This window comes from Uranotaenia lowii, chromosome 3 (assembly GCF_029784155.1).
Source record: "Uranotaenia lowii strain MFRU-FL chromosome 3, ASM2978415v1, whole genome shotgun sequence".
NCBI classification, from domain to species: domain Eukaryota; kingdom Metazoa; phylum Arthropoda; class Insecta; order Diptera; family Culicidae; genus Uranotaenia; species Uranotaenia lowii.
In genome coordinates this window covers 260,664,376-260,675,595 of record NC_073693.1, presented here as the reverse complement: position 1 = coordinate 260,675,595, position 11,220 = coordinate 260,664,376, and positions in this window count along the sequence as shown.

Below are 11,220 nucleotides of genomic sequence, written 5' to 3'. Positions count from 1 at the left end.
AAAATGCTATCGTTTGGTGTTATGACATAAATACATGGTGAAAGGTAATGAATTTCCCGACACGTGGGTGAAAAAAGTTTCCAAATCCGTCCACTAGGAGCGCCACAATGAGCAAAATTAAATGTTCCAATATTAAATGAAGCAGACTTTAGTAACGTAGCTATTACCGAAATAAAGTGCCCGGATACTAAATGATCATAGCTTTATTATAGCTTACAGAATTACTTTCAAAAACGTTAAGGGGGGAGTAGGGTCTAACATTTTCAAAACATCAATTTTTTAATTTTTTTATTTTCTTATTATTAAATATTTCAAGAATGTTGTGTCAAATTTTCAAGTCAATCAAAGCAAAACTGTAGAAATTATAAGCCTTTATCTCCTCTTATCTAATATTGCAAGAATTCAAGAGCAGAAACATAAAACGCGTTTTTCTCGAAAGCACATTTTTAAAGTCGGTGGACATCGTCATTTGAAAACTACTTTACCGATTCTTTTCAAATTTGGAACATATTTTCTACATATAAAATACCAAACCCCAACGATTTTCTTTTTTTTACTTTGGGGAGATTTTACAGATAAAAAATGGCGGATTTTTTCGTGGAAAATCGTAGTCTTCAATTCAAACAGCCACAAAAACTCCAAAAAAAATTTTTTAAGTTAAATAAAATCGTTGGGGTCCAGAAAAACATCTATTAAAAATATTTTGCTCTGATTTTTTGACTTCAGATGATTCTGTGCTGAGATACAGTGTCCACCGCAAATCCTGTTTTCTAAAAGGCATCCTCGAAAGTGCTCCGTCACCGGCTCATTTTTCAATATTTTTCTTCGAAAAAAATGACTAAATGTTCTTTTAACAATGCTTTGTATAATGCAAAAAATTTGAATATATTTGTTTGAATGATAGCTCTAAAAAAATGCGTGAAAATGGTGTTTTTTTTTCACCCGTCAGACCCTACTCCCCCCTTAACAAAACAGGGTCAACTATAGAGATGAGAATACGTGTTAATTTTTATTCTTTCAGTTATACCCAATGGAGTTGCGGGAGGTTAATGTCGGCGGTCTCAAATCGAATCAGAGCCGTACTCGTTTATTTTTTGCCAATTGCGCTGTGATATCAAGAACTCATGATTGGAGTAAAGGCTGAATTTTGGGAGTTGGTTATGAGAAAGGAGATTTATTTTTCAACAATGAATTTTAAGATATTTTTTTTAGCTGGTTTTCAAGTGTGTTAATGATAATCAACCTCACGGTTTTAAAACAAGTAACTGTGAGTTTTTAGCAATTATCTGGAAGATTTGAAGTAGTTTCTTTTTCTTTGTTACCTTGATAACCCATTTGGATAAAAAACAAATTTATATTTGAATTAACGTTCCCACGGTCGGTCCTGATTTCCAACCATCGAAATTCCCATTACAGAAACCCGGTACCTAGTAATTTTGAGAACGGTTTTCGACAGGTGAGTTTTGTTTGTTTGTGTTTATTGTTCTCGAAAGAACCCCGATCCCTTTAGATTGTAGCTAGCTAGTTTGTCCCAGTTGACACATCCAGTTAAAATAGGAAGGGGTCGAATGATAAACTATTTGTGCTCACGACAAACAAATTAATTATTTGAGATATCGAATCGAATTGAGAATATTATCGTTTGGAGAATGCTCCGGAAACCAAACAAGGTCAACAGAAACGGGACCAATTTGAGACAAATCCAGGACACTGGCTTGATGAATTTATTATGCCGACCATCAAATCTTGCTTTTTCCTCCAGTTGGTTCATATTATCCGAATCTTTAAGATTGGATGCAAGAACAAAAATACCCTTTTTATTTTTAAATATTATTGGCGCTAAGAAGAATGACTGTCGGAAAAATTTCCTCTAGACATTAAAATCAATTGAGATCGACAATGTCTGAAACTTGAAGCTTTAATGACAGGAAACAAGTATGAAAAAAGCACTCATGGCAATTGTTTATTAGATCCTAGGGAATTTTACTGGGTTGCATGGTTTATCTGTTTAAGACGCATAAACTATCTTGCGCTTCGCCGTTCGGTTTTCCGGAACCGGGCCAAAGCGCTATTGTGTTTCCTAATTAGTGCCTGCCAAGCAATTTAAGTTAATTATTCCGAGTGAATTTACTTCCACAGTTCCGCATCCATATTTCACCTGGATTGCACTGCAACTGCCGAGAAAACCACCAAAAGCCAAACTGAGGGCATAACTAGTCGTAGATCTTCCGGAAAATGCGAAAAGCCAAACCAACCACGGGCAAAGCACAAGACTATCGCCATCCCAACAAGTGGGTTTAAATAGATACCGTACTGAGCTTGCTACACACTCATCAGTGTAGGGAAGAATGCCACATTGTGGTAAATTCCTGGCAAAAAAAAAAAAAAAAAAAACTCATCAGTGCAAACACGCTCGAATAAAAAGGAAAACATTAAAAAAAAAAACAAAACTAAAACACTATCCAGGAAAATCTCAAAGTCTTCCGGACTCCTCTCGATGCGGGGAAAAACGACTACGTACTGTTCGTTATTTATTTAATTAGTTTAATGGTCACCTGAACGTGCACATCATCCGGGTTTTCCCGGAGTTCCAGAATGTCGGCAGAAAAGACGACCAAAACGGAAGACGCGCGCGCGGAAAACTCAGCCCCGGACGAAAATGGCGAAAAGTTGCAGCTAGAGCAAATTGCATTCACCACTGGGTTACCGCAGGGAGCGAAGATGATGCACATTAATTGCAGCTAGAGCCAAAAGACTGTAGCAGCAATAGATAGGTAGGGTAGGTAAGTGGTCTCTGCGAAAGAAGTTAAAAAAAAAACGAAGAAATATGTTCAAGACGGTAAGTGTTTAAGAGAACATTCCGCAGGTTTCCGGCGTTGCTTTTGCCTCGGAAAACTTTTCGTAGGGGATAATTGGTTTGATAATTTATTGATGCTTCGTTGTATGATCTTTCTTTTGAGGGAAGAATCTGCAAGTATCAAATTATTTTTTTCTCATTGAAAGGATGTTGGTAACATTTGGCTAGGATAATGTTTCCTGGACTAAAACTTGCTTTGGAAGTAGGCACCGTAATCCGGGGTAATATTGATCACTTTTTTAAAAAATATTTTTTGATTATTTTTCCTACTAAGGGGAATGTGGCATGTTTCATATTTTTAAAACCAGTACTGGACTCCTAGAAACGTAAAACATGCTTGCAGAAATTTATTGGACTACTTTCAATTTGATTTGAATATCGATTTCTTCGCTGTTCAGGAATTGATACTTTGGGGCTACATTGATCACCAATTTTACGGTTTTAACGAGTTTTCTTGATCATAAAGGATACAAAACACCATCATAATTGTTTACATATTCTAATTTATCAATTTTATCTTGCTTTTAAACGTTTTATTCTAAAAACATTTCTAATGGGAAAAAACAATGATGGTGCAAACATCTAGGGGCAAAAATTAGTATAATTGCTAAATAGTTTTAGCTTCAAAATTCTCCTAGGTCCTCCCACTATTTCTATTTTATTTTTTTCTTCAAAATTAATCATTTGATAGGATTCCTATCCATTTGTCCAATAAGGGCTTACTCTTGTTAAATGTTCTTTCTTTTTAAATATCAAAAATTTATCACTAAATGACTATAAAAATAGCATTTTAACTATAGGGGAGAATGAGGATACTTGATCCCTGGGGATACTTGATTCCTTAGCTATATCTCGAAACTGGAATGTCTTACAAAGATTAAATGTTCTAGAAAAATGTGCCAAAATGAGCAAAATAATAATGCTTGTAGTCAATAAAATTTTAACAAAATAATTGTTTGAGTAATTGAACTTTGTTTGAAAAATTTCACAAATTGTAACTTGAAGATCTTTTTTCATCAATTTAAAATGTTCCTTACATGGGAAAATTGTGAAAAAACATTTGTTCCAATGTATCAATCGTTCGAGCGTAAAATGAACTTCATAATACCATATTTTCAAGGCAATGGAAAACTCTCAACTTTTTTCAGAAAAAGTTTTCTAAAATGTTGATTATGGGTACAATTAATTGATCCCCTAGAGTTAGGTACAATTGATCCCCCTTCCAAACGGCATATTCTTCTTCTGAATTGATCGTTATGATTGCTGATTGCGAAATTACTAATATTTATCCAAAAACTAATATTTATCAAAAAATTGTCTGAAGAAAAGAGCAAAAATAAGTAATTTTCTCTTAATTATAAAAAATAGCGCCTTGAAGTATGCAATGTTATTAGCGTTGAGACAAAGTTATAGAATTTTCTTCTAATGTCTGCTATAAATTGTTAAATGAGAACAAACATGACCAAAATAGTCAATTAGCACTCTATCTTGGGGTTTTGATTGATTTTTATACAAGGATTAGGGCTTTCTGAATAAAGGATCAAGTCTTCTTCAATAGGGGATCAAGTCTCCCCTAACTTCAGAAAAATCGCAATTTTTTACTCCACGAAAATGCTTCTAGTTCATCAACGGGTTCAAGTATCGTTCTAATTTTTGGAGCATAGAAACTTGAAGTTACAAGCTGTCAGAAAATGTGGAAGACGGCGAGTTGCTAATTTTTTCCAAAAAGATATGGTGAAAATAAGAAAAGGGGATCAAGTATCCCCACTCTCCCCCACACATACAGGGAATAAAAGTTGTTCTTTCACGTTCAACCACCCGTTTGCTTCAAAATACTTTTTGATATCATTAGGAGAGCTGTTTATTGGCGAGCTTTGTAAAAAATAGATATTTTAAGATTTTGAAATTGCACTTTTACTAACATAAAACAATTTCGAATACAAACCAAATTTTGTCTATTTGTTACTCAATTAACAGGCTTTCAAACGTAGAAAAAGTTTTCAAAAATTCAAACTATAGACTAAGTTATTGATGATAACGTGGAAAAAATTATTGATGGTCAAAATTACCCCGTTTTACGGTATCACGACTAGAGATGAACCGAATAGTAGGATTCGGCGAATGCCGAATATCTAATATTGACCTTTTCAACAATTCGTTGAAAGGAATATTCGGTCGATTATTCTGTCGATTTTTTAAGAAAAAACGAAAGCGACTTTTGGAAGTTCTTTTTATTTCATCTTTTCAAATGCGCTTCATCATTAGAGTCGATTATTTTAACCAGATGTGTAAAATGCATAAGATCTTCTTTAAGAATGGGTCTTTCGTTTATCCAAGATTTCAAGAGTTCAAAGCAGGTGCCAATTTGATATTGCTAATTTATTATTTTCACCCCAAAAATTAGCATTTTTCTTAGCTTTTTTATACTATAGATTTAAATTGTATTATTCAAGTGTAATCTTAAAAGATGTATCAAATGGTTTTTTGATGATATTCTATTCTAGATGAAAAAAAATCCTCAAAAATGTGTTTCGATTTTGTATGGAAATTTGTATAGAAAAAGAAATTTTTGCACATTAAATCATCCAGAAAATTCAAAAAAGCTTGAAATGAAGTCGGTCTTTGATTTTTGATTTTGACTATTCTTAAGCTTCATTTCTTGCTAATATGCTAAGCAGCTAAGAATTTCATGAAAAAAGTTATAACCGTTTTGAAATACAAAATCTGAATCCATTGAAAAGTATTTAAAAATTGCGGATTATGGGGACCATTCAAATATTACGTAACGCATTTAGGGGGGGGGGGGGGGGTTGAGCACTTTGTTACGGCTTGTGAATTTTTGATAGAAAATCTGGTATAAATGTGTTACGTGGGGGGGTGGGGGGTCGAAAATGACCGAAAATTGCGTTACGTAATATTTGAACGGCCCTACGCTTGCTAGAGTTGTTAATGATAGCATGAAATGTTTTTGCAAAGGTTATATAAATCAATAAATTTTCTGACAATGCAAAGCAGTTTTTTGAGATTTTTTATTTCCATCCTACGGTTACACAGCTTGCAAATAAGCAGAAAAAAAGGAAAAATTAAAAAAAAATATTTCGAAAAATATTTTTTTTAATAACACCGAATTACTTTTCTGGGGTATAAGTTAGGTTTTTGTTTTGTTCAAATGAATAGTACTGCAAAAATCAAGGAATATTTTTCATCCAAAGTTAAATTTTTTGGAACTTTCAGTACATCTCTGGCGAATTTGAATGAAAAATTCTGTTTTCCCATACAAATTTCCAAACAAAATTAAAACTCGTTGCGCTAATTCAGGACTGAATGGATCGCTTCCATAATTTTTATTGCTATTTCTGGCAGCAAAAACAACCAAAAAATGTTATGGGAGGTGTACAAATTTAAGAATTTGAAATTTTCATACAAAGCTTGAAGCGGTCTAGTGCACAGTGGTCAAAAATGTGAGCAGCTTAATATCGTAGCTTATAACTTTTTTGTTTAACATTCAATCTTCTAAGTGTCTTCGTAGAAGTTTCACAGTAAAATGAGTTTTATAAGAATATGTTATGAGCTTTCTGATTGAAACCTCTATAATTGGTCCAATCTCTTTGCTGGTTCGAAAAATTTATTTAAAATGCAAATTTATGAAACTTTGTCTTGAACGTCGAGTTTATAAAACATTTATCTTTTGAGTTACAGTGTAAAATATGGAAATTATATTTGAAAACCAGTTTTAAATCATAACTTTTTGTTGTAATTTAAAAATCCTCAAAACATTTAAGTTGTTTAAATAAACAAAATACATATTTTTGTTGAATTCTACAAACAATAGGTAAATCTCATGGAAAGAACAGAACTTTGTTTCGAAGACAGCGAACTATTTTATCAAACCTACAACGTGTCAGTTTCGAAAAACGATATTTTTAACGTATCTTTTTACAACGATGTCGAAGACATCAAAGTTGGTAGAGCACTAAATCAGTATCTGATATCAGATAAATAAAAAAAATAGATCTGATACTTAATACTTATTACAAATTTGACACATTAGTTCCATTAATTTTTTGAAGTTTAAATAGTTTGAAATATTGAATTTGAATTTAAATTCAATATTTGAAAAAAATGCAAGACTTCATCAATAAATTAAATATATTCAACGTTTTTTCTTTCGTTTTGCATTTCTTTAAGTGTTCTTGTTTGTATATTCATTACTGGCTAAGAACGGTCCTCTTTTCAAAACTATTGTCGAATTTACTGGATATTCAATCTAGTAAATTTTTTACGAGTTAAAGAAGAATCTTCTAAACAAAACTGAAGAAAAATCTTTTACCCTCAATTCTCCTATTGCTGGTTTAAATTTTTTTGCTTTTGATTTTCAATACTTACCAGCTACGATCGTTTTTGAAACAGCACAATGAGTTTGACAGTCTTGGTTATTCAGTCTCTCATTACTAAGACTTGACGCCATCACCCTTTAATGCATGACTTTTTTTTAAAATGAGAATGACAATTATAGAGTCAGTGCAATACTAACATTTCAATTCGAATAACACAACTGAACAGGTTTGCAGCTTATATTTTGAGTCTTTTTAAAGTTATGGCTATGGTTGCCAGAACTTTTTCAGCACGTATCCGGGCCGGACAAATCCAGGCTATCTTATATAAAAACCTGGCAAAATCCTTGCATTTGATTTCCAATTTGACGACCATAAATCCTGGCAATATCGCACATTTTGTTAAAACCCACAAATTTCTCAACAAAAATCAAGAATAAAAAATTTAAAAAAAAAAATTATGTCAAAACTCTTGACGGATTTTAAATCGTATTTTAGGCTTCCAAAAAACCACAAATTACTATTTTTTGTTCAATTTGTCAAAAATATTAATAAATCAAATAAATCCAGGAAAATCCGGGCATTTTTCAATGAAACTCCGGCAACCCGGCCGGGCCAAACTGTTACCAAATTTTAAATTAAATATCCGGGCAATCTGGCAACCTCCGTTAGGGTCCATCAAAGTTAAAAAGTAATTTTTGAAATAGTTGATTTATTCCAAAACGATTTTGAACATTTCTTTCAAACATTGTTCATTAGGTGCATGAACATAATTATGATTGATTAAGATTAAAAAAATTGATTGAATTTCTAAATCTGAAAAATAACTGCGATTCTTGAAAAGTAGTCAAGTAAAAAAAATATTTTTGCATTTTTTCGTTCACTGTTCACTTCCTTCGACATCTCGTTATAAAAATACAATGTGCTTATTCAGAATTATCACAAAAATAATTTTTGTGTTTTTTGGAATTTATTTCGTGTTGTTTTGAAACAACACTATGCATCAAAGGGTTAATGATTAATAAGATCGTGGAAGTTAACCATCTAGAGCTCACTTTTCTTAAAAATTCACGGTCGCTTATTTCTGTTATTTGAACAACCTTTATCAAATCATATATAAAGCAAATTTAGTCAAATCAAGTACCGTCAACTGGGGCAACATGCAACATTTTTCAACTTCAATGGCTTCTAAATTCTTTATATTTACAGATAATCATTCCTCTTGTACATCAAAAGTTTTAAGATTGATGGGACACCAAATTGACGTAGTCTGAAAAATTATTGGTTTTACCAGTTATTTTTAAATTTTCAAAAACATGCGATTTTCACCCTACTAAGAAAAAGGGGTAAGTTGCAACAAACTCTATTATTAATGAAAAATCAAATGAAAACGTTTGAAAATTTATAGTTTTTGATACATTTGTGATGTCATAACGCATAAAGCACCAATTGCAGTAATTTTTTTGATTTGTTTGAATTAAATTTTAAATTTTTCTATCAACAATTTTTTTAAGGGCAAAGTGTAAATTTGATGCATACATTTAGGGGTAAAAAAAATACTACGAATATTCTACTGCTTAAATCAGGAAAATAAATCTTAGGATGGATGAAATTTGAATTTTAACAAACACATTATGCAAAATAATCATTTCCCAGCATAAAGAAACGAGATTTATGAGGTTTAGTTCTGATTTTCGTTTTGTTGCCTATTGCCCCAGACTGGTAAGTGAATTAAAAAAAAATTATTTGAAAAAAAATTTGTGATAGTCCGAAAAATATTTTTACTCCAACAGTGTTGGTATAGGATAATGAAAGCAATATTAAGTTTGTAGGTCATATCATTAAGCCAATTTGTCATACTGGGTAATGTTTTTTACGGCATCGAAAAATGGAAAAATTTGTATATTTATTGCTCGATTTTTTTAAATTTTTTATGAGAATCAGATACTTTTAAAAACTCTTTCAGGATGTTAAAAACTATGTCATCATTAATATACTATCATTCAATGATAACTTCATTACAGTATATTGAAATAAAAGTTGAATGAGTGTTGTGGTATACAAATGTTGCATCTAACCCTTCTGTTGCATGTTGCCCCGTTTGACGGTATTTTACACTTCAGAGCTGTTTGAGTTGGCATTCAGTCAATTGGATTATCCATAGCTTTATGCTTCATCCGACTTAAAAAAATTGTTAATCAAAAGTTTTTTCGTTTCTCTCGTATGTTTGCAGCTAATAGATCAATTATTGGTAATTATCAATTTAGATACATCTGGCAAAGATTTCCTAAGATTCCAAATAGGATTTATATTTGGATTAGGATCTGGAAAACTTATCCAAAGTCTTCTTAAGGACATGAATCATGACATTATTTTGCTGAAAAATAAAGTTCAAATCCGTAGTATTCACCATTAATGGGATCAGTTGAATCAGTTGAATTGATTGTTTTTCTATGCCAAATTGACATTTGGTGTCTTCGGCTTAGCAGAGTAGCAGAAAACTTAGCATTTTTTTCTTGGTATCAGTGGACCCCTTGGCTAAATAAAATTTTACCAGAATATACACCTTGTAATACATACTGAACAATGTGGCTGAAGAAATCAAAGTCTATCTCTTCATCCCTGGACTATATATTCAGTACAGCTAGATTGATGTTCTGCACCACTGTGCATTGTTTTCTTAATTTTTCCATAATTCTTGGTTGAACAAATTCCAACGTTAGAAATAAATGGATACTCTAAAAGCAAGTGCACTGGTGTTGAGAAAAAGTGGAAGAAATTTTGTCACTTTTAGCACATTATGAAAATTTTGCCATGCAAGAACATTTTCAAAATCTACAGTGAGGAGCAAAATAAAATGTCCAAATTCTTTTTTCATCATTTCTTTTATTTTTCTGGTTAAAATTCAAAGAAAACACATCGTAATTATTTTTAGAATATTGTTTTTTATGTTCTTTTCAATTTTTGTAAATGTTGCGCTAGTAAAAAAGAAAGTTTTTCTGAAAGAAAAATAAACAGTTAATATTCCAAAAAAACAATTGGCAAAATAAAGTGTCCAACTCAAATATCAATAGAATTTCGATAGTAATAGTGTTTTCGTTTATTGGCAGTTGCAACCACGTTACCCACGAGTTTTGCCCTAACTGCTGTTATTACGTTCGGTTATTAATTCAAAAGTCCACTTGTTTTGCCCGAGATTTGAACCTCAAGCAGGCGGTTGCACCCCGTAAAAGTTGTCAGTGTTGGGGGTAAGCATAAGGGTGAGTATAGCAACCATATATTTGCATCGTCCTGGGTAACGATTCTGTTTGTTTATTAAGAAAAAGTTTTGCCCCGCGCGAGTGGAGATAAACGAAAACGGCATAAGTATCCATCGCGAGTCCCCTCGAATTTGTTTGTTTTGTGTATTTTGACGTTTCATAAACAACTGGCTTGGCTCTGGAGTATTCAAACAGTTGTCTACGTTCGAATAAGTTGGAAAATATGGAGAACGCATAAATTTCTGGTTCCATTCCGTTGTCCATCCGGAAATTGGTTGTTCGTGATGTGAATAACGGTCAAACGCACCGGGAAGTGGCCAAGCACTACGAAATCAGCAAGATAGCGGTATCAAAAATCATAAAGAAGATGAAAACGTTCGGATCTGTGGTGGATCGCCCAGGAAAAGAACTGAAGCCCAAGGCAGATGCCAGAACGGACAAGAAAATCATTCTTGAAGTGAAAAAAAACGCAATAATAACGATCCGGCAGATACAGGCAGAGCTCCATTTTCGGTATTGCGTCGTACTGTCCGTCGCCGCATCCATACAAAGGAGTACCATAGCAAGATCGCAGTGAGAAGGCCTTTCATCAGCCAGGTGAACAAGGCTAAGCGGCTCCAGTTTGCCAAGGAACATGCCAATAAACAGCTAGAGTACTGGAAAACATTTTTGTGGGCCGACGAATCCAAATTCGAGCTATTCAACCGGAAGAAGTGGGATCATATGTGGCGCAAGTCGGGTGAGGAGCTCTAAGACCGCCATATCCAAG